We start from the raw sequence: 25,069 nt of genomic DNA on the forward strand, positions 1-25,069 counted from the left end.
CTGCCCAAGGCTGCACACCAGGTGCTGAGCTCAGCAGCCCTTGGAGCTGCTAGATGGGTCGTGGGGCTCTGGGAGGGTGAGGGGAGGCTGAGAGCAGCTCCCCAGTCTATTTGGAGAGGTCGAGGGGAGAGGCAGAGTCTTCCAGGCAATGGGAAATGATTGGGCACATCTTCAAAGTGAGAGGTGAGGCACGGGGCCAAGGCGGCCGAGACTTCGAGGGCTCCGAGCACGGAGATCTCCAGCTCACTCCCACCCTGCCTGGTAACTCAGAATAAAGTTGATGTTCTGCAGTGACACTCAGCTTCCTTGTATGTTGAGGTTCAAATAGTCTCTTCTTTTTTTTTTTTTTTGTTAAAGATTTTATTTATTTATTTATTTTATATATACCAGCACTGGGTAAAGTCAGAAGCGCGGGAGGGTGAGAGAATTCACCATAGCCAGAGCGGGGAGCAGAGCAGGCGCAGAAGGACCGAAGTACACTGCTGAGGGGAGCAGCGGGCGGCAGGAGAGGTCTGCGTGCCATGTGGGACCCTCCTCCGGTGGCCGGGGAGCAGCCTGGGATCGAACCGGCGCTGCAGAGGCTGCGGGCAGCTTCACAACCCAGCGCTCAACCGCTGCGCCACCGGGGAGGCCCCCAAATAGTCTCTTCTTAGATTGCAGAACTGTGGGTAAGTGCACAGAAGCTGAGCCTGCCTCCTTTCCGTGTGGGGCTGCTCTGCCTCTTGCATCAGGTAGGTGCCTAGAGTAAATGAGGAGCAGGTGGGTGGGGTGGGGGAGATGAGAAGGACCTGCCAGTACTCTCAGCCCCGGGGGGTTCAGAGACTTACTGCCGAGGGAGGATCTGCGCTGCCCATCCTGGAATTGCCTTGGGTGGGTGGGGCAGCGGTGGTTAAAGCCCTACCTGGAATCTTCGGATCTGGGTGGGTGGCAGCAGTCTGCCCTTGGCCTCTGGTCTTTCTCTTGTGGGGCAGTGACCGCAGAGGACATGGAAGGAATGCTCTCTAGGGAACAGCAGAAGTCAGGGACCCCCCAGGCCTCAGAGAGCTGGAGGACATGCAGCTAGGTCAGGGGTAGTTCAGGGGTGTGTGATGGTCCATAGATCCCCTGATTGCCTGAACCCCAGCCCTGGCCACTTACTCGTGCATCAGTTTTCTCATCTGTAAAACAGGGATGATGAGGGCTGCCCACGTAGTTGCTGGTAGCAAAGGGGCATGAGATAGAATGGATAAAGCATCTGGTTCTAAGCTTCCTTTCATTTCACTCAGTGCTGTTGATCATGTCCTGGTTCACAAGAGTTGCTCAATATGTAACTGTCGAACAAAAGCATTAATAAAGGCACACATCAGTGGCTCCGCCAATGCTGTTTCCTTCCCTAGGCAAGGCTTAGCCCAACTACCTGTAGCAGGGAAACAAACTCAGAGAGGGAAAGGGACTTGCTCAAGGTTATGCAGCGAGTTAGTGTCTGAGCTGAATCCTGAATAGAGGCTCTGCTACCATCAGCTACAAGACCAGGTGGAAGGAAGGGTTTGTGGGGGTGAGGGCTGGACTTTCTTCTCTTGCATGTGCATGCATGAGTGTGTACATGTGTGTGTGTGTGTGTGTGTGTGCATGAGTGCACGCATGTGTCTGGGAAGTCAGGAGACTAGCTTGCCTTCTTTCCAGGGCTCCTCTCTTCTGCCTGAAGGCCTCTTCTGGGTGGCTGGCTGGCCTGGCCTCTGCATTCCTCATTTATTTGGGATTTCTGTGAACCCCCTACAGGGTGGTGCTATCTTCTGAACCGAAGTCCTGTTAGCAAAGAAGCCATCTGGCATCTAAGAGCACCCAGGCTATCTGCTCCAAGCATAGGTGGGAGATGGGGAGCAGATTTGAAGAGGAGGGCATGGTTACCACACTTTCCATATTCCGTCTCAGGGCAAACCCCATCCCTACCCCTAGCCCAGTGAACCCATCTTGGCCATAGGCTTGTTTTCCAAAGAGTTTTATAAGTCAGCGGCTCTGCTTGACTCTAGAATTTCTCACAATGTGGTCTGGGAACAAGAACAGTAGTGGGCTGGTTAGAAGGGCAGAATCTGGACCCTACCCCAGACATCCTTCCTCTTGTGGTCCCATCTGTGGAAGCCTAAAGAAGCTGCCCTAATGCAAAATGTGCAAGAGGCGAGGAGGAGGAAACAACATTTACTTGGCATCTATTGTGTGCCAGGTATTTTCACATGTGTGGTGGCATTTCACACTCCCAGCCTCCCTGTGCCCTGAGTAGTATTCTGTTGATTCAACAGATAAGAAAACTGAGCCGCAAAGCAGTGGTGGGACTTGACTGAAGCTACAGAAACTGAAAACGGCAGAGGTGAGATTTGAACATTTTCCTCTGCATGCAGAGGCTATGTTCTTTCTTTTGTTCCATGTTGCCTGGTTCTTAGTGAACCTGGGGATCAATAGCTAGAAACTGAAGGGCAGGCAGATTTGGACATGTGTCTAATCACCTGTATTGTCTAGAGGTTAGAAGGCTGATTGTGAGGTGGTGAGCTCTCTGTTGCTGGAAATATGCAAGTGGAGACTGGAAAGACCACTGGCCATGGTGGTGGTTTTCTGCGTGTGCATATGCTTGCGTGTGTGTGTGTGTGTGTGTGTTGTGGCCAGGTAATCTGGAGGGCCTTCTTTCTTCCAATGTGGGCCTGCTTGGGCCTGCTTCAGGGTCAGTGCCCCTGTGGATGGAGGCTCTGCAGCCAGCTGCTCATTATCTGTGGCTCCTTTGAGGGGACCCTGCCAGCTCCCAAACAGGAAATCTGTCCAGAAAGCTGTAATTAGAGCTGGGAGCCACAGGCCCGAGAGGTGCCTGCGCAGCTTCAAGTGCAGACACGCTGCTGTGGTGAAGTCCCTGAGAGAGAACTCGAGGAGTCAGGTCCTCAGACCGGCTCCCTGCATGTGGCACCCCTGCCCCACCCATCCCTTGGAAGGAAACCAGCTTTCACTGGGAGCCTACTGAGTGTCTGGGTTTCACATCCGTTCTCTCATTTCCGTGCCTCCCCAGAGCCCTGGGAAGCTTCCACCACCATGCAGGTGAGGAGCCCGAGGCCCCAAGATGCCATATGACTCACTCAAGGTCATCCTGCCATGCTAGAGGTGAGTTTTGGGGCCCTGTGTTTGTGGATGCCGGTCTAACCTCTCCATCATTCCCAGGGAGAATGTCAGAGTCAAAAGTGGGGAGCAGTAGCTCAGGTAGAACCGACCAGAGTGGGCCCGGCTGAGTCCTGGGTCTGTCCTGATTGACCACGACTTCCCTCAGCCTCCTTGGAACTGTGTCGCGGGGCTGGGTCCCTGCTGTGCCACCCAACCGGGCTCCTGGGCAATCCATGGCCATGGCAGTGGCTTAAAAATGTGGGCACACATTCTTGTACTCCTCCCTTTGAGAGAAGAAGTCTATGTCCCCTCCTTTTGAATGTGGGCAGATTGGTGTCTGCTTCACCCCAGTGAAGATGTCAGAAGGGATGTGAATCAGCAAAAGCTATGTGACTTCCACTTTGCTGGAACACCACTCTTGGAGCCTGGGGCCACCGTGCAAGAAGTGAGAAGAATCACTGGCCCAAGGCTGCCAGGTTGAGAAGAAGCCAAGGCACGTGGAGAGGCCATGTAGGCACTGTGGTCAACAGGCCCTGCTGAGCACAGCCAGCTCGCCTCCTCAGCTGTTTGGCTTTCCCCAGCAAAGGCCCAGACGTCATGGAGCAGAGACAAATCAACCCTGCTATACTCTGTGTGAATGCCAGACCTACTGAATCTGGGAGCAGGAAAAAATTGTTTTGTGCCACTGAGTTTTCAGGTGATTGGCTATGTGGCAATATACAGGTAACCTGGACAGATGCACCTTGTGGTCATCTCAAGGTCCACCCAGATCTCCTCCTCTGTCATGGGGAGGTTGGCTGGGTCACACCCTTAGTACAAAGCATAGCTCCAAGGGGAATGGATGAGAGTGGGCGGGTTCTATATCTCCTGGGGATTGCACTAGCATAGCTTCCTCTGCCCACTCCTTGCTCAGAGATGAGTTCCCCAAGTCTGGGTCTGCCTCAGGCCCTTTATGAATGATTAAGAGTCCTGATCCCCTGCTCTACCTCTTCATTGTGGTGAGATCTTGGGCAAGTGACTTAACTCAGTTTCTTTAGTCTGTAAGATGGGCATGATAAATACCTACGTCAGAGGGTATTATCAGAGCAGCACCTGGCATATAGTAAATGCTCTGATTAGTGTGGCCCACCATTATTCCTGAAGCTACCCTCTTTCTGGTGCCTTGTGCCAACATATATACATGCATATATATATAATATATATATATACACACACATAATATATTATATATACAGATTTCATGTATAACTGACCAGTTTCTTTTTTTGCATTTGCTACCAGGAAGCTCATATGTAAAATTTTAAACCTTTTGAAACAATGTGTAATCTTCATTTTTGAACCAGCCAGATTTCTGGTTTATTTAATATCTTTACTTCTGTTTTGCTTCTTACTTTTCTTATCATTATTAACTTATGTTAAAAACTCTAATGTATGTTATATATCTGTTAAAACTCCCAGTGATTTGTGTTTGCTTTAAATCATTTTCCTTGCAACAAGGCAAAATATAACTGAGAGTACATGTACAGTACTTCTGAACACAATATTCCCAGAATGACCCAGGCTTAAGTGACAAATGAAAGAGTGTAGTTGTTGAATGTGCTTTTGTCACACAAGCTTGTCTCCCTCCAGATTTTGGCTATATTTACCCCAAGAGATATTGATGGTGGGCCATTGGACAAGTGGGGCAACAGAATCAAAGGATGTGATTTACCCAAGGTCATACAGGAAGTCAAAGAACCGGAGGACTTTTGTCTATGCCTGGGTCCACTCTATCATACCCCCTTTCACCTCAGAAATAGGGTTCTTACTCTCCAGTGGAAACTGGGGTGCATTGGTTCCTCGTCAATCACCCTCTGACAAGGGGGGTGGTCACAGTCCTTTGAGAACCCCCTGCCTAGACAAAGTCATCTATTGCCAAGCAACAAGGTTCTAGGGGATGCAGTCCACATCTGAGGACCTGCCTACTGTGTGCAGAAATGGGGATGGACTAGGAGGAGGTGCTTGGGGGTGGGGACTGTGTGTTGGGAAGGCTTCTTTTTTGATCTCAACCAGATATCAGAGTCTACTCCTCTGATCAAGTGGGGCTGCCATGTTTTCTCTGGAGCCATATGCTCTCTATATCCTTCCCATGAGGCCACCGTGTTCCCTTTGGTAGTGGTGGGAGTGGGAATTGCAATCTCCTTATCTGACACCCACCCCTGCCTGGGCGTCCAGCAGCTGTGTGTGCCTCCCTCTCTGAGTGAACTCAAACATGTTCTTTCACTCTGGGGGTCCAACTTTTGTCCTCTGCTTAGTGGGACCCCGGGTCCTTACCCACTTCCTTCTCAGTGGTGTTGTGATAACCAGAGCCTATTTGTTCTAGAATGTTTTCCCAGCTCACATCTGAAATGTTGTGCGGGAATGAATCCCTAGGGGACTCTGCGTACCTCTTTGCTGCTCTCTCCTTGCTGAAGGAAACAAAACCCCTCCAAAAAAACAAAAGACATCAGTGCATCAGAATGCATGGAGCGGATGGTGGTGTTTGAATTGGAAATCACTGAGGTGGTTTGGTTTCTATTCGGTATCAGAGCTTTATTCATGCACCGAGAATTTGTTAAGATTTTGTTCTGTTCCCCAAATATTTATCGAGTGCGTCTCCGTGCTGTGAGCGGGAGTTGGGAAGTGACAGACGTGATGCGAGGCGGGGACCACCGCCTTGGAGGCAGTCAGACATGGCTCTCAGTTGCCACTCTGGTCCCTACTGCCTTGCTAACCTTGGGCAAATCACCTCCCCTCTGAGTTTATCCCATGTGTGAAGGGGACTATACTGGGACTTTCCTCAGACTGTTGTTGTGAGAAGTAAATGAAGAAATGCAATGTTTTTATTAATAGTGATTGGAATGCTGTCTGTGATTATTGTTTTATTAGGAGCGATAGAAAACAAGGGCCATGCTCCCAAGGCTGTCATGGTTCCGGAAGCTGTTAGTTTTGAAACAGGGAGCTTTGGGCTGGGGGAGCATACATAAGAAGCTGTGGGTGCCCAGGGAAGCCAGAGAGGCTTCTTGGCCTTGACTTCTTGCGGGCAGCTGTGAACCCTGCTCAAGCTGCTAGTGGAAGGTACATGTAAGATTTAGAGCGGATCCTTCTAGATTTCTGGTGATACAAATCTTGTGCATGTTAGCTATCTCACTCAGATGCTCCCCTCATAGTCTCCTATTGGCATTTCCAGGAAAATTATAACCATGTATATGTCTGGACTGAGTTCAGGGAAGGGGAGTGTAATAGTGGGGAAGGTGTCTTAGTTGGCCATTGTGACTATAACAAATACTACAGACTATGCAGCTGAAGCACAGACATTTATTTCTCACAATTGTGGAGGCTGGGAAATCCAAGATCAGGGTGTTGGCTGATTCGGTGGGGACCCTCTTTCTGGCCTACAGGTGGTGGCCTTGCTGTGTCCTCCCATGGTGGACAGAGATGCCACATCTCTTAAATGTCTTCTTACATGAACATCAATCTTATGACCCTCCAGACATCCCTCTTCCAAACATCGTTACTCCCCCCAATGTCAACAATGTTAACGTCAGAGCATCAAGCAATGAATTTGAGGGGGACCCACTTGCAGTTTGTAAGAGTGGGTGAAGTCTTTGAAGGCTCCCTGATAGAGGTAGATTGGAGGAGTGTGGGGGAGGTGATTTCAGGTGAAGTGAGGCAGGGGATGCACATGTGCCTGTGAGTACAGGGCGGAGTGAGGAGACAGTCCCTCCAGGCACCCACCACCCTCTTCTCTCTCCTGCCAGCGCTTCCACTACCCAAGCAGTTCATGTTGGCATGCTCGGGTGCCAGCTCAAAAGTGACCAGGTAAGAGGGGTGTGCTGGTTCTCAGGAGATGTGGGCAGGGCTGGGTCAGGGTTAGGGTGAGGTGTGAGGAAGACAGGTGGGAGATACACAAGCTATTTAGGTGACTGCAGCAGTAGTAGTCACCAGTGGGACTAAATTTCAACACATGAATGTGTCTTCTGGTTGGGCTGAGCTGCATGGAGCACCCATCAGCTTCCGATCCAGCAGCCTCATGCTGATGTTCCATCTGTGCTGCTGAATTTTCTCCATTTCCCCCTCATATTAATTTTTCACCTTTCTCACCTGCTCTGTGCTCTGGGAGGATGACTCCAGTGGACTGAAACAAACATTATGGCCTTAAATTGCAACCATTTTTTAATGCTTGTCTATTTTATGGGTCAGGAACTCAGAATATGCATAGCAGGGTTAGTTTGTCTCTGACCCACGGTGTCTGGAAACTTGAACTGGAGGCCTCCAAGGCTCCCTCACTTATATGTGTGACAATTGGTGCTGCTGTGGCTGGGCCCTCTGGCAGTCTACTGGAACACACCCACGTGTGGCCTCCCCATGTGGCTGCTTGCACTGCTGCACAGTATGGTGGCTAGCTTTGAATAGTGAGCATCTTCAAAGAGAGCCATTATGGAAGCTGCATTGCCTTTTATGGCTTAACAGATGTCACACTTTTTCTGTGATCACAATCATACTCAGATTCAAGGAGTGTTCAAGTCCCATTGTAAGAAGAGTATGTGGAATGGGAGACATTGAATCAGTTGTTTGGAAAATGAAATCTGCTACAGGATGAATCCACATCGCAGAGTCCTTCAGTCACAAACTCACTTATTGGTGCAATCAACAAACATTCCATGGCTTCCATTCTGTTGGACTGCGGTTTAGCAGTAATGACTGTTCTTTTACCAAATGCTGCAACTCTCATGCAGCCCTAACTCCACGGGGGTTTCTGGGATGATTCTTTCCCCTTTCTATTTTAGCCCTAGGGGTGGCAGTAGCTCCCACTGCTAGTAACCCCAGGGTGCTATACCAGCCCTTTGTGGATTCCTTTAATCCTGTCCATGATTTTTTTTTTAAATATCCAAAAGGGCAGGTTTATTATAAAAGGGAGAGAAAAGCACAGGACACTTGCACAGACACAAGCAGACAGAAACAGCTGCCCCAAAAGGGACAGGTTTGCTTAGAGAGAGGTAGATTGGAGGAGTGTGGGGGAGGTGATTTCAGGTGAGGTGAGGCAGGGGATGCATATGTGCCTGTGAGTCCAGGCACAGGTGGGCAGCCTTGGGAGGAGAGCTGCCGCTGCTGCTTTGCAAGGGGAAAAGGTCACTGAAGAGAAGCAACTGCATTGTCACAGGTGGGCAGGAGGGCTGCTGCCTGTGTTTTTGAAGTCCCTTCATTAAAGTCTCTTAGTCACTCTCTCAACTGATTGTTTCCTGCCAGGCCTGTCACGGATGCACCAAATATCCTAGAAAGAAACAGGCTCAGGATGCCCAAAGTCCCATAGTGAGTGCCTGGAAGAGGCAGGATTTGAATTTCCAGCTCCATGTCCTGTGCTCTCTTCCAGAGCACCACTGGAGATGTGCAGTCAAGGGAGCTCATCTGCACAGTAGAGTCAGCCTAGCTCCAAGCCTACTTCCCCAAAACCTGGTTCCCCAGGTGCAAGTTTCCTGGTAATTGATTCCCTAGGAGTCAAGTTCCCCTGAGGATCACAGTTCTCTTTGAACCAGGTTCCCCTGGGAGCCCTCTAGTGCTCCCTTTTCTGCTGCAACCAGCTCCTGGCCTGGTGCGGCTTCATTTATGTTACCTCCAGGCTGGTAACTCCCTTGGCCCACCAGCCCCAGGCTCTCCTTAGGTCAACAAGAGGACAGCATGAAGGGGCGAGTGAACCCCTCCCCCACCTGCTAACATCTACTGGGTAATCAGGTTTATTACTTCTTTACAGCTGGACTCTTTGGCCAGAGAGGTGAAGGTACTTGCTTTTGGCCACACAGCATGTGAAATGAGACTTCTCAATCTGGCGTCAATCCTGCACACCTACTAGTAGTGGCCAGTAGAGTTCTTACCTGATGAATGATATGATGGTGATGAGCACCAATGTTACTTGGGAACTTGACCTACATCATCACCTTCAATCTTCCTCCTTAAGAGTATTCAAAATTTGGGGAGGCCCTCTCTCTCATGAAAGTGCAGGGTGGCTCCTGGGGTGCGCAGCTCTCTAATGGTTGCTCACAACTTCCCTGTTTAGCAGGCGATCACTCAGTGATGGTGCCACGACTTACTCAGGGCCACACAGTTAGTAAGAGGCAGAGCTGGGATTTGAACCAGGCTCTGTCTGACCGTAAGCAGCATGCGCATCAGTTCTCTCCGCCCACGAACAAGCAGACTCAAAAGGATTGAGTGACTTGCCTCAGGTCACAACAATGCAGGAGCAGTGTTCCCCTCCAGCCAGGTCTCCTCTCTGTGTCTCCTTTGTGTGAGTGAGTGTTCAAATTTTTCTCTGACTGCCAATCTGGTGCCGCCCCCTCATGGGAAGCACTTGCAGGAAGCTTAGGGGTACAGAGGTAATTCCATTAAGTGGTTTGTTCCTTGAGTGCAGGGTTTACCTGTCTTAGTTCATCCTAACTCCCAGCTCAGAGCCTGGGTGCAGCTTAGGGTATTGGCATTTGGGAAATACGTGTTAATTGACCGAATGAGAGAGTGAATGAATGAATGAGTGAATGAGTGACTTCCGAGACTGGGAAGTGAACCAGTCAGGAAGATGACTGAGGGCCCCAGGTGAGCAGAGAACTGCCTTTCACTGGGATGACTTCCTGTTGATTTATTCTAGGGGAAAAAAAACATAAAAATACAAATCTGACAACAAAGCAAGGCTGCGTGATAATTCTATTCCCAGATCAAATCATAGCACGGGGAATGCGTTATCATCAACGTGATTACCTTGGGGGAACAGAGACAGGGCGTTTTATTAAATGAGACAATCTCGCTAAAAGGAAGCCTTACATTAGACTTTAGGCCTTAAATAATATTAGTGTCAAGAGCTGACAAACATTGCACACGTAGTGTCTGGGAGCAAACCACCTTGGAGTATGTGGCTTTAGAGGGGGGCGCTGCACTGGAGTGACTGGGGCAAGTGGCAGGTGGTTCTTCTGTTCATTCTGGTGGCTGCCAGGTAAAGCAGCTCAGATACAACCTTTCTTTTAGGCCAGCGGGCCTCTCCCTTCTGGTGGCAGGGGACAGAGAGGCCCTCTATATCTCTACATGAGAAGGTTCTGCATTTCCTGCCCTGGGTGCAATGAACTTGGAATTGAACAAGCCCCCACCAAATGGAGGTAGTGATTAGCTCCCAGATGGGGTTTCCTTCCTGAAAACATGTTTAGGCTACCCTGGGATGTTGTACCTAGTCTTTCTGTGCCCTGTTACACCCCTTCCTCTTCCTCCATCTGTCTCTGCCCTGATGGGGGAATCCAGCACTAACATGACTCAGTGGTTCAGAGCATGGTCTTTGGAGCCAAGGAGGTCACAGGGGGCTGGGTTCTAACCCTGCTTCGCAGACCCTGTGACCTTGGTTGGGCATGTTAATCTCTTTGGGTGTCAGTTTTCTTGTCTGTGAAATGGAGTACTGGCTCTGATCTCATAGGCTTGTTCTGAGAACTGAGTGAGTTACTCCATATAAAACTCCTAGAACAGTGACTGGCATACAGGAAATGTCCCACTCAGGTTCTCCTTGCTCCTGTCTCTGCACTGAGCCTCCTTCCCCAAACCCCTACCTCCTAGAAAAGGATAACAGGCTATTTCTCCTCCTGTCTGTGGTGGGAGAAGACCATTTCATGGAGACACTATTCCATCTGGGAGCTCCCAGGGGTCATCCAGTCCAGAGGCTCCTGTCATTGATGGGGAAACCGGGGTTTCAGATAGGAGCTTCCAATGGGCAGCAAACTGGCTATTGCCCTGGGCGTTGGCTCAGGCCATGGAAGACAGTCCTGAAATCTGCCTGGGGCCTCACAGGTTTCCAGAAATCCAGCCCAGTGTACCTTGAGTCCAAATCCCTACCTCTCCTTTACCTTTCAGCCATGGGATAATTTATGGAGTTAAATTAACAACAATATCTCTCATTTTCCAAAATCTAAGTGTGCTGGGCCATGTGCTGACTTTGACACGATGAACAATGCCATCTAACCAGTGAGGTGGCATTCCCAGTTGCAGAGGAGTAAACTGAGGCTCAGTTAATCAATTGGTTAATTGACTCTCCTCCCAAATCACACAGCCATTGGGAAGTGGAGGCACCTGGGGCATAGTCTGATGCTGGGGCTGGCTCAGATAGAAACGGCAGATCCCAGGTTACAGAGCAGGGCCCTTTCCTTGGCAAGGCCAGTGACAGGATGGTAGCTTGGGATCCATTTCTTCTCTGTTGACCTTAAGAAGTCAATTACCCTTTCTGAGTCTCAGTTACATCCCATGTAATGCTGGCCACTGTATCTGCAGTGCTCACTATGAGGCTCAGAATCCAGGAGTTCTAGGGTGGAAGGGTTTTATAGCTCATCTGCCAGGCCCAATATGCCAGAGGGGTTAACAACATGCCAGGGTCATGGGGGTGGGGATTTGGTGCTTGACTGCAGAGGCTGTGCAGCATAACCTGATTTTCAGTTTTACTTCCTTGGAGGACTTACACCCCAACACTGTCCCCCACGTTGGCTCATCCCACTCTTCTATGGCTCTGTCACTGTCCACCATGTCTTTCTCATGTTACCTCTGCAGCCTCTTCACTGTCCTCTGTGCTCAGCCCAACTCAAAGAAGGAACAGGACAGAGCAGTAGGGACTAGGCTGGGGTTTATGGGAGCTCTTGTCCAGTCCAGCTTTGATATTGATGGGGTGTCTGGATTCTGCAAGTACCTCCTCTTTCTGGCTCTTGGAGTCAGACGGGACCATGGTTTCACCTATTAAAAGCTAGACAAGTTCATCTTTCTCCAAAGTACATTCCTTGCACATCCCCCGTTCAGCTCCCAGGCAGTACACAGAGCAATTCATCATGAAATTTTTGGGAAGTGCTGGGTTAAACAAAGTTAAACAGTTTTCTTCTCTCAACTCTTCTTTATTTAAATAATTGATTTAATTTCAAAGGCAATGCCTGCTCCCTGTGACCGGCGAGGCGTACCGAGGTGCTCACAGCAGATGCCGGTGGCCACAGACTTCATCACTCTCACTCTGCAGAGCAGGTGACGCGGACAGCATGGGTATTTTTGCACTTCCCTCTTGGTTCTCGAAAAACACACATGCAAACACATATGCGCGCACATAGGGTGTTTAAAAGCCTTGTCTTGTTTTCTCTGAACGCCTTGTCTGGAATGTGCTGTGGGCCTGAGACCCACAGCAGCTATGCTGTGTCACCTTCCAAGTACTGGGCCCTACGCATCCCCACAGAGCATGCTGGGGCACACCCTGGCTAGGCTGGATGACATGACCCCCGCACTCAGGCCTCAGTGACCGGCAGGTTCGCAGGTGGGTGCAGGCTGCTGGGAGTAGATGAGAGCACTCGGGAGCTGCACTGGCACAGAAGCACTGGGCCTGGGTGGGTGAATGTAGCACCAGGGACTGGGGCCTGCTGAGCTGGTTGAACTTCGCCTGCTCCTGAACATGCCACTGGCAGAAGCGCACCATGCCTGCAGGGAGCAGAGGAGCTCCTGGGTTGGCACTCATGTCTGAGGAAGAATAAGAGTCCAACTTGGCCCTCAGAGTCTGGTTTTAGCTTAGGTGGATGCTTTGGCCTGACCAGTCCCCTCAGAGAGGGCCTCTGCCCATCATCTTCACTGTGAGCCCCGGGTGTCAGGGACGTGCCTGGGATCAGCTAGGGACTTGGCGTAGGTCCAGTTCACAAGCTAGGACCCAGGATCTTATCCATACTCCTCAGGTGACTTCAGGTGGGCCATAAAACAATCTGGGGAGCCAAACCCAGGTACCTAAAAACTCTGGTTTGGGTCCTGGTCTGCCACCCAGAATACTGTCAGATCCTGAGAAAACCTCTAACTTCTGGCCCAGGTCTCTATCGTCCCAGTTGGCTAACACTGGTCCTTGGCTTTGCGGGGTGTGTGTGGGGGGTGGTTACAAGCTCCTTTGGGGAGCCTGGGCCTGTTTCTCAGAGCTGCGTACAAGTGTCCATGCATCAGTGTTGTGTAGGATGTGAAGGGGGTGGCCTCCTGTAGCTTGAACACTTTGGGATAATGCTTAATTTTTGAGGATCTACCTACTGGGTAAATGGCTTGGGGGGGCAGGAGGCATGGGGAATAAGTGAATTTGTGGTCTCTGGGACCATTCAGTTTGGCTGAATGGTCAAAATGCAGTCACATGGAGCTGTTCACATGTCCAGGTGAATGTCAGAGAAGGTGGGAGTTCCCAGGGGCTAAGACAGAGCATCTCTGTACCCAGAGTGGTCAGGGAGGGCTCCCTGGAGGAAGCTAAATCTTGAGGAGTGGACAGGGCAGGGGCACAGTGTAGAGAGGCATGGAGTTATGAGGAATCAGTCCTGGACAACTTTATTGGGAAGGTGATTTGGTGACCCTCCAGGGACCCCAGTGAGGGGCCGAAGGATTGACTTTTATCTCCACTGTTGGTTCAACTCTGAAGGCAAGAACCAGGCAGTGTCAGCTGCCTCCACTTTGGGGAGGAAATCTGGCCTCTGTCCCCATAACGAATTCCCACAGCCCAGAGCCAACTGAGGGATAAACATCTTTAATCGTTAATTACTGTCCGTAGTGTGATTTTATGACTTTGCAGATAAATGTTCTCTAAGGGAGCGTCAGCATTACGGACTTCCAGTTTAATGATCTGGGGTGATGATTTAAGGGTGGGGTCCCAGGCTGGAGAAAGGGAGCAAAAACTACTGGGAGCAGGGTGGGACCCCTTAGGAGGAAGGCCCAGGATTCCTGCCGGGGTGGGGCAGGGCTAGCCTGAACCCCAGCATCCGGCTGGGTGGGGCTGGCTGCTCCTTCCCGACACTCTGAAGCGGTCCACTTGCTGGCTGCTCCCTGTGACCCACATCCCTGGCCAAGCATTGCGGGACTTTTGGAAACAGAGGTCCTCCCAGTCCTTCCTGCTGTCTGCTTCCTGAGCCTCACCTGCTGATAGCCTCTCCCCTCTTACATCTTCTTCAAGACTAGTTGCTCACCAGGAGTTCACTTTCCCTTTCTCAGGACACATCTCTACTTCCCACCTCTACCTACCCTTTTAGCCTACTGCTGTTAAGGAGCCCCTGCAACCTGGGGCTTAAAATCGCCCTCTCCCATCTTCCCTGAACTGGAGGCATTTCTGATTCTACTGCCAGGCTCAGGTTAGGAGCTCTGGGAGGCCTGGGGCTGCAGGATGCATCTTTAACCCCCTCCAAAGCCAGGCTGGCAGGAGGGAACCTTCTTTAGTGGTCACAGCATTTGGCTCTCTTTCAGGAGAAGAGCTGCCCTGGGGCAGAAAAGGGCCAAGGTTATTCCTCACTGAGCCCTAATGTGTGCTGCATGCTGGAAATGGGCAAGGCCCTCTCCGTGCCTTTGCATGGGGTCACGTCTCTGGAGCCAAACTACCTGGGCTCAGTCTGCTGCCCTCTGTCCCCTCTGCTTGGACTTAGGCAAATAGCTCAACCTATATTTTCTCTTCTGCAAATGGGGTTCCCAATAGTACCTGCCTCATAGGTTTATTGTGAGGATTAAAGGCGTTAACACGTGGGAAGTTCTTATTGCATTTTCCGCACAAAACTGTGCTGCTAATTTGCTGTTATTAGTCTGTTTCCTGGATTCCTTACAAACTCCAAGTGATGGACAGGGATGATACGATGAGAAGCAGAGAAGTGGACTGATCAAGGGTTTAGGTACAAGCTGGTCACCCTGTTTCATTCCTGGTAGATAATTCACAGTGGGGCCTGGGAAAGGCGATTGCTTTCCCTGGGCTGGAGTTTTCTCATTTGTAAAATGCTGATAATAATAGTAGCTTCCTCCTAGGATTACAGCTCTGATTCAATGCGTTAAGACCCATAAGGTAGGTCGCAAAGCATGTAGCAGGCTCTCAATAAATGGAATGTTGCCTCTAACTGGCAGATGGGAAAGCAATTCAGGGAGGGGAGGGACTTGCCCAAGGAGGTCATCTAAACTCAGCTCCAGCCGAGTCCAAAGCTGAGGCCTGTTCTTCTTGAGCTCCCTCTCCCCCATGGATAAGTGTCAGGTTCCGGCTTTTTTGGGTGCCCTAAGTCCTTTCTTTTGTGCCTGTAATTGGAAAACCCTCAGCGACCTCCTCCCACCGGCCTGATGTGTGAGCTAATTGAACTTTGGTGAATTGAAGTCTCCAGGGCACCTTTCCTCCAGAAAGCAGGGCCAGCCAAGGCCATTCCACTGACCTCAGCAGGCATGAAGGGTTCCTGGCCAATCAATCCCCTTTATGACCAAGGCCACCAATTTTCTCCCCTTTACATTCGCTCTCCTGTAGCCTGGTGTGTCCACTCAGCATGTGGTCAGGAAGCTGGGCCCACCTCCCTTGCTTTTGATTTTATTTTTCTCCTGCCTGGCCGCCCTGCCACGTGGACAGTTTGTCAAGTGCAATTTCTGTCTCTTGCTGCCGGCCTGCCCTCTGCAGAGTGCTGACCGGGCAAGCAGCATCTGCTGCTCGGTGCCGCAGACATCATTCTCCTGTGATAAGGGCCAGTGCGCACCCTTGAATGAGAACTTGTCGTTCCTCACTGTCCCAGACAGCCAGGCAGGCAAGGCCGCCTCTCAGACCCAGAGTGAGCAGACAGCCTGGAACAGCCACAGCAGGCCCTGCAGGAGGCAGATAGGGTGCCCTTGAGGTGCTCTGCCAGAGAACAGAGCTTCAGGCTCTGCCCTTGGGGAGACAGGTGCATGTATTCATCCACATGGCTGCACATACCATCAGATAGGCTGGAACTCTGGGGTGAAGCCAGCTTGTGTGCTCATAAAAAAGGCTAATGACGTGGGCCTCCCCTGTGGCGCAAGGGGTTGAGCACTGCACTATGGGGCAATCCGCAGCCTCTGCAGCATGAGTTCGATCCCTGGCCAGCCAGAGAGAAACCCACATGGCGAAGTAGACCTCTCCTGTCTCACCCGCTGTTGCGCTCAGCAGTATATTTCAGTCATTCTGCCTGCTCTGCTCCCCACTCTGTCTCTGGTGAATCCTCTCACCTCCTGCATCTCTGGCCTGTACCCTAGCGCTTGTATGCATAAATAAATAAATCTTTAAAAAAAAATGGCTAATGACATGAGGTCACATTTCATCACATGTAGGTGCCACATGTGAGGGATTTCAAATGTGCCTGTGTATTCTTTAACACTCCGCCTTCAAAAATGTAGCCGAGTTCCCATCCCCTTAAATGCAGGTGGCCATTCCCCTTACCCAGGCCAGGGAAAAACCCTGGGTAGGGTAGAAATGACAGCAGCGATCAGTGCTGCAATCCCCTGGACACCCAAGGCCAAGACCCTGGCTAAGATCCTCGAATCCACCAAGGGTAGATACTTTTGTTTCTATCCCTTCCTCAAAGATGAGGAAACTGAGGCAAAGCCAGTTTAAGCAAATCACTCACTACATCAACTAATAAGTCACAAAGCTGGGTTGAGCCTTCAGGGCCGGGTCCTCAGCCTCATATTTAGCCCCTAGGCTACCCTGCCACATGGAGCCCCCTGAGCTACTTGTCATGAGGCCTGGCCGTGGGTCCCAGCGCCTGCCTTGAGAAGTGTCCTCTCCTCTCTGTCTGGGTGAAATAGGTGTGCTGTTCCCTGTAGGTGACTGTGGAACTGAGAAGATGCATGAAGAAAAAGGACCGAGGGTTACTTCAGAGCCCACCTGGAGTTCTGGGGACGTGGCAGGAGGCCTGAGAGGTGGGAGTCAGCCCCCTTCCTGGAGGAGGAGGACGCGGGGGTCCCGGTCAGCAAGGCGGAGGAGAGGATGGTCATCACATGGACTGCGGACACAGGGGCTCTGGAAGCTGCCCTGGCTAAACTTCGCACACTGTAGACAACTTTAACAAAATGCCAAACAGATACTGTTTGAGCAGGACCGTGTGGTTTTGGCAGCCATCTCAGCAAATTCTCATTTCATCCTGGGTGTGTCAGATTAGTGACACCCCACCACCTACCAGTCCCCCAGACAAGATCTGAGGGGTTCTCTGTGTTCTTTCTGCCACCCAAGTCCCTCCTTTGTCAGCCACTGGCATGTCCTGCCTCCTGACTTTTCTGCTTCTTTCCACCCCTACTTCTATGCTGCTGGTCTTCATCTCCTGGTCTGCCAGGTTACTCCCATCATCTCCTGGCTGCTTTTCCTCCACTCAGTTGCTCTTTCCTCTGCCCATTTCTTCACCTTTCAGTCTCAGGGAACTTCTTAAGGCACCACAGAGTTAATCCTCCTTTTTTTCCTTTCAAATTCTCAGGGCTTCCACAGACCTCAAGATCAGGTTCAAATCCATAAGCATATTTAATGGAACCTTTTGTGCTTCACCCCCCAGGGACACAAATCCTGAGTCATGTCATTGAACTAGAAAACTACTCTAACTAGAGGTTATGGTGGTAATCAGAGAAGACTTCCTGTAGGAAATGACAACTAGGCTAGGGCTAAAGAGAATCCATGCCAAATGCCACACACAGGAAAGGTGCTCTGGGATGACAGCCATCGAGAACCTTCCTTGAGTTGTACTCCCCAATCCCTGAGCCCTCTCTCCCCACCCCTCCCACTCCATGCCTTGGGATTTCCGAGAGGAAACAGACTGTGGGGTCATGCCTAGTTGTGCAGCATGGACTTTCTGGGAAATACCGCTGGCCAGTGGCTGCCATCCACACAGGAAGGGGGATGCAGTGCTGGTTTTACTGAGCCCAGATAAACAGCCCTGGAATGACCAGAAAGGAAGCTTCTGTGTGGGAGCCTCATGTGTGCAGCATGTGTTGACCAGAATTGCCACACAGATAGGAGGTAAAATGACTAGAGAGGGCTGCATCTTGGGGAACAAGAGAACACCCTGCAGGTCAGAGAAGGGGTCATGATTCTCTCCCTAAGGGGCCCAAGGAGAGCCTTGGATGAGTTCCCCAGTGAAAGGAGGAGTGTGCACTCTTTAAGCCATCTGCTCAGGTGTGTCTGTGCAGGGGGCATGCCATGCCTAGGAAGCTGGGCCGCCTAAGTGATGTGTTTGTTCAGGAAACAGGACTGACCTAAGTAATGATTTGAGATGAAACAGTCTCTCTTCATGGTGATTTGTCTCAAACTCAGCACTTGACTCAAGGAGTAACAAGGACCCCAGAAAGGACAAGACCTGGCCTCTGTGAAGATGACAGATCACAGCCCTCCAGCTGCCAGTTGCTACCAATGTAGGATTCTAGGAACCTGCTTCCCCCTTTGAGGATCTCAGTCTTCCCATGTGTGAAATGGGAATGTTAGCAATAAACTCTCTGCCTCCAGTTGGAGGATCATATAGGTTAATGAAGGTAAAGTTACACAGGCATTTAGTGAGCTATGTACACCACGATTGTGGGTGCAGGGGATTAGGAGATTTCATCCTCGCTGTCATACAGCTTACAGTCTGTTAGGGAGGTGGAAAAGTAAAAATCCCAAGTGGACGGTACTCTGATGGGACAGTACAGCATACAGCAAGGAGCACCTCAACTAGGAGCTAAGCTGATGTCTGAAGGAAGGAGGAAGATGCAGGTAGGAAGGATGGGAAGGTAGACTGTTCAGGGTAGAGGTCAGGGAGAAAGTGGAAGGAAGTCATCTGAATGACTCTTACTTGTTCAACATTTTTAAAATATTGTCTTTTGGAAGTTTGGTAGGAGTTGATGAGAAACAGAATCTGACAAGTACTGTGTGTCTACTATTGGTGGAGAGAAAAGGGTTCTGGATGGCGGACTTGACTGTTCGAAATAGGAAATCAGATGCAAAAATTAATCTTAAGAGGAACCCCAGAAATTAGTGTACCATCAAAGAATGCAAAGATGTAGGTCTATAACATATCCCCACTCAACTCACAGTTTGGTTCATGCAAACACCAAGTGGAACAAATATGTTGAACTATCACCTCCACCAAGAAAACCTGGTGGACTTACACTGGGCTGAGTGAGTTATGACCTCCTGAGAATCCTCATGACTCCCAACATGGGCCCCACTATGCCTGCATCAGCTCAGGGACACCTCAGACCCTCCTGCCAGTTGAACCATCCCAGGGCAGAAGGTCTCTGGTCTAAGTTGTTATCTTGAATGATTGGCAGTTGTTTGTATGGTGGCCTGGTGACAAGTTCTAGTGCCTTCCAATCTGCTTCATATCTGCAGTCCAGGAAGGCAGGATCCCTGAAAGGGGGCTTTCAGAGATATCAGCCCACTCTGGGAAAATCAGACTTACCACCTGCAGATATTTGCTAATGGAGACCCTCATTACTTGTCATAGCATTAATTTTAGGAGATAGTCCTCATGCACATTAGGAAGCTATTTTAATGTCACACGAATTAGACCCTTTATTAGCCATTGGAGGTCAGGGAGGTAATGAAGTACTTGAGATAGAAGGGAGAAATCACACTTCACCTTGAGTCTAGTCATTTCCCCCGTGTTTCACTGGAGTCAGCTCATCTGTCAGGCACTGCCCACGGCAGGCAGAGGGAAGGCCTGCACGGATGATCTGATTTGTTGCACATCAGGGCCAGACTGGTATGCATGCATGTCTAGGAGCACAGAATTACAGTGTGTGTGTGTGGTAGAAGCTCGTGTGTATGTTCACACATGTGTGTGTGCACGTGTTTGTGTGTCTAGCAGGGAACTGCATGTGTGCAAAAAGCATAAGTGGATCCTATGCATTTAGTACGTGTGTAAAGAACTTTCTAATTGAGCTGGAGGAAAACAGCACAGGATCCCTGTGGAGTAGTGACCTCCCTGTTATTTGAGGTTCTCATTGAATCTCTAGATTCAATGGCCTCTCTGAAAGACCCCTTGTCAGGGAACAGGGCCTGGCAGACATGGCAGGCAGACTTTCAACTTTGAGATCCCAGGATTCTGGATCTCTGAATTGGGATCTAGGAGATCTGCTTCCTTGAAACAGCATTGCCTAGTGGCCAGAGGGACTCCTTTGCCCCCTTAGGGTCTCACTCTCACTGCCCAAGGGGCTCTAGATGGAACCAGGAAACCATGGGAGATCCATTCAGGCCCTTTTTGTAGGATTTTGGGCTGGGCTGGCAGGCTCTCAAGTAGCTCCTGGGTCCTCCAGGCCAGTTCTGTTCTTCCAGGTTGGGATAATCAGACCTGCTCTAGGGTGTCTGCGCCTTTCTCCGGGGCTGTCAACTTTCCTAGTGATGCTTCAGGAATACCCACATGTGTCCTTGGGTGAGTCCCTCCCCCATCTGCCACTCTGATTTCCTCTTGGCTCTGGGAGAGATGCTGAGGCTGCAAGGATCACAGCTTCTCTGATAAACCAGCACATGTGAGGATTCCCCTCTACATGCTAGGGTGTGGAGCAACTTTAAAAGGCCTGGTCTCCTTTGCACTCATGTGTATTCACTGGCACTCCTGGGGTGCACTCATATGCCATGGAAAATAGCCCAGCGCTCCTTCTGGCAGCCCAGGGCTCCATGGCCCCACAGTCACACTGTCTCTCAGGGCCCAACACTTTATAAGTCTACCAAGGGCTTCCTTCTCCACTTCTCAAAAACCCTCAGTAGCCCTGGCAGCAGCCTCAGCACCTAGGACTGTGAGGAGAGGGTGAAAACATGTTGAAGCTGAGGCAGGAAGCCAGGGACTGAGCTGGGTCTAAAGACCCTGTACCCCAGTGGGGGGACCTGAACCCACACTTCCTCTCTTTGCTTCTCATGCTGACTATGGATATTTCTCCCAGCAGAGGCTGAAGCTTCAAGCTAAGGGGGTAGCATGGGAGGGCTGGAAAATGGCTTCTTTAGAGTGATCCTCCAGGCCTGGCTGGGTTCCGCTGTCACCTTGGGCAGGTCACTTCATCTTTTTGGACCTTCCCCTTTTCATCTGTGAAATCTTACCAGGAGGAAATGAGGACTTGGGGAACTTCTAGGTAAGTCACCTGTGATGATATTTGCTCCTTTTCCTTCTTCTTAGACTAAGTGGATTGGAATAGGTCTTGGGTCTTTTCTGCCAAGGATCTATGAGGGAACTAGTTCACCTGTGAGTATCCTGGAGTGGTTAAGCCCCTTCATTCCTACTCTGTCCCTCAAGCCCTCCTGTTCCCTTTCTTTCTGGGCTGCCTGGTAAGCTCAGGTGGTCCCACACTGGTGGAAGAGAGAACAAGGTGGGAGAACACAGAGCCAGGGTGGGTGGGCAGGTGTGGGGCACTAGTGCTTCCCAGCCCTGCCCTCTTTCCAATTCCACAGGGCCTGAGTGGCCCAGAAGGGCCCTCATCACATTTGGTGTATTTCCCTGTCTGCAGGAGTGGCTGTCTGCGCCATCGTTTTCTGTCCCAGCCCTTGATGGGTGCCTGACACGTGGTGACTGTTTTTGGAATAAATAGATAAATGCATTCAGTGGTGGTGAAGGGTCTTGGGGACCTCGCAGAAGGCAAGGCAGCTGGTTCTGGCTGGGAATTTAGAGTTTATTCATGGTCTTGTCTTGGTGACACAGGAACTGAGGCCTGGTAGCAGAAGTCTCTGCCGGACCCATGGGGATGGAGGGAGGAGGAGATGGCCAGTAGCAGGTAGGTGGGCTAACTGTGGGGAGGTCGAGGGAGAAGCATGAGTGGGTCAAGCGTTTTGTAGACTGGGAAGAGCAGATGGCAGCCTCTGTGAGCAGTCATATTTGGGACGCAGAGTGAGAGATGGACAGAGCGAGGACTAGAGCCCCATGTGCCCAGGATTTTTGCCCGGTGCTCACTCCATGGTGTTCCCTACCCAGGTTCCAAATACTGCATAGGCGGGAGAGGCTGCAGCCCCATGCCATTCTCCTGGCCTGGCTGTGAACTGCACATGGGGAAAGGAAGCCAAGGCTGCTCTGGGCCCCAGGCCCCATGGAGGATGAATCTGGTCGTCTGGTCCCGGCGTGCGGCGGTGCACATGGTCTGTGTCTGCAGACTTTACCCAGACACCCTAGGTCCCCAGCTTTGTTTTCTTGGGGTAGTAAGATTGAGGGGGAAGAGGGAGTTAGGGTGATCTCCACACATGGTGGGAAATTTGGGTTAGCGATTTATTTCTTGCTCACATGATGCAGACTGGCTGCTGCTGGGGATGGGGGCCAAGGAGGCTGCTCCTTAGCATTTTAAGTTTGCAGATAATTGGAGGAAAATAACTCCAATAATGAAATCACTGCTGGATCACATTCTGATACGTGACAAAATCAATTCATTTATGATACCTTCTTTGTCACACTGAGCCATTCTGGTGCTCAGTGGAAACCTCTTAAATTAATAAAACTGTTAAATCCATAAAATCCTCCGTTTCGAGTAGCACATCACAGCACAAGTTTGAATCATTAAAGAAATAAAACTGATAAATGTGAGCTGGGGAGTGTCTGTGTCTGCAAAGAGGGGCTGGCTTTTAAGACAGATACAATATAATAGTCATAAGCTCCAATATATCCTTACTGTGTATAGCGGGGGGAGGGGAGGGGCGGGGCTGTCTGCACCTTCCAGCAAGGACTGCTGGTGGATACAGGCCTTTGCCAGCGTGGGGCAGGCTGCTTTAGTGATGATTTGTGAGGCTTTAGCCTTTTAAATAAAATGTGATTTAATAGTAAAGAGAAAAAAATAAAGTCTTTATTGGACCCTGTCGAACCTGAGTTAGTTCAACAGGGATTTGCCAAAATAGCTGCACTTGTCGGAGGTGAAGGATGGCACAGACTGTCAGATCACTTCCTGACCAGGGAGTTGGGGTCTCAGCAGATAGGGGAGGTGGAAGGGACTGACCTGAGGGCCCAGGCAGGGATGTGTGGCCTCCCAGCTTAGCAGCCTGTTGCTGTGTGATAAACTGGGGATGGGGATGGTAGTCTCAGAAGAAGCAATGCATGAGCTGATGCATGAGAAAAGAGCTTTGTGAGCTGTAAAGTGCTGGGGGATGGTCAATTAATGATCAATCATGAACATGACACCACTGCACAGGGTTGGATAGTTTGGTGCGCCGCATATAGGTCAAACAATACTGTCCCGGTGGGGTGAACAGTCAAGTTCTGAGTAAATAAGCAGCATCACCTACACCCCAGCAGTGTATGCCACGTGCGCATGTCCCCTCTCAAATGCATGCACCTAGGAAAGAGCCCCCACATTTCCTATTCAGGCTGCATGAACTCAGGTGAAGCCAGCGGGGCGGCTGGCACACAGAAAACAGCCATGTTAATCCAGTTTGGAAAACATTTATAGGAGCGTTCAGGGACCCCAGTTTGCAGATCACTAGGCAAGGAGGGGCAGGTGGGAGTCACAGGGAATGAAGGAGGCTCTGCCTCACCCTGTGGGTTTCAGAGGGCCCCTTTCTCCTCCATTAGCTGTTCACTCCAGGGAAATGGGAAGCTGCCTGGGCCACGGTCTCTGTCTTCTCTCTTCTGCAGGCTCTTCGCCATAAACGAGCTCTGGAGGGCATGGGGTGTTCAGCTCCCTTTCTAGAAACTTGAGGATCATCCAACGTAAATTCAAACTTCATTTACCCGCAATAAAAAAACCTTTTTATATTGCATGCAAAACACATGTACATGATTTTCACACATAATTGGAACCTAGTTTTTAGGGGAAAATACCTTTTCCGCATGTTTGAGATTCTACTGTATTCTGTTCCATTCCTTTCCATTCCTTGGATTCTTGTTTTTAAAAATGCTGTCTTGATCCACTAATTAGTTTTATGATCCACCAACAGATGTGACTAGTGGATTGTGTAATTCTGATCTGGCCTACCTCCTCAACCTTCTGACAGGGTACTTGCCACAGGCCACACAGAAATGACCAGTGTGGCCCCGACTCCCCAGGCTGGGAGGGCCCAGGCCCACAGTCTCCTGGCCATCAACCCTTCACAGTCATTCCTCTCTCTGGCTCAACCTGAGCCCCACTAGGGCCCTCTCTCTTGGTCACTCGGGGTAGGACTCAGGGACTCCAGAGCGGGGAGGCTCGAGAAAGCTGTCACCAGCTGCCTTGGTCCACCTTCTTGAAAAGAGAGTGGAATTGACAAGACGGCTCACCTGCCCTCTCCACCCCACAGTGATCAAAAGGGTCTGGGGGCGGGGGAGCCCGTGCCCCTGGCATAATGAGTTATGTGGACCCGGCAACCTGACAAACCTTCACTCCCCCCAAGCATCAGGAGTTCTTGACAGTCGGCAACTTGAGCGCTAATTGCCAGGCAGGGTGAGGGTGGCAGCCCCGCAATCCATATCAATTATGGGCATTGGCCATGGCTGAGACACAAAAGGTTCCTCGGAGGCTGTCAGACCCTGGTGTCATTACGCTGAGCAGCCGTGCCTGCTGGAGGCCAGTGGGGAACAATGGTCCCTGCCACCCCCTGCCGCCTTGGCGGCTTGGCCCTGGGCACTGCTGGCTTGTTGGGCAGGGCCTGACAGGTGTAGGGGCAAACACGCAGTCTGCCTGGCCTGCCTTGATGTGTTGTCACTGAGCTTGTCACCTGGGACTGATGGACGGCCATTCCTCGCCACTTTCAGGTTGGGTTTTTTGTTTAATTCAATGATTTTTTTTTCCTTGTGGGGAGATGGAAATAGCTCCCCAAAGCATCACAACTGCTGGCTTTCAAACTAAGAGTGGCTGAAGGCAAATGGGAGGCTCAGTAGGTGACATTCTGGACACTCATTCTGTGTCCAGTTTAAATCTGTTTTTCAATGTGACCACACTGGTTCTCAGAATCCCCTGGAGGGTTGGTTAAGCCAGAGAGTATGCCTCCCAGTGCCAGAATTTCCCTTCCTCCCCTAAGGGACACACCTACATTTCTAGTAAGTTCCCAGTTGATGCTGAAGCTGCTGGGCCAGACACCACCCTGTGAGACCCATTATTCTAGAGAGAGCTCCCACCTCTGTGTGTGTGCACTGCAAGTACATGGAGACTTTCCCCAAAATACAGGTGCTAGGGCATCAGTCCAAACTAGAACCTGAATTTTCAGACCACTGCCGAGTCAGATACCCTCCAGCACATACCTGCCCCAAGTTGCTGGAGGCAGATCAGAGACAATCAT

This window comes from Talpa europaea (assembly GCF_964194135.1).
Source record: "Talpa europaea genome assembly, chromosome: 10".
Taxonomy (NCBI): Eukaryota; Metazoa; Chordata; class Mammalia; order Eulipotyphla; family Talpidae; genus Talpa; species Talpa europaea.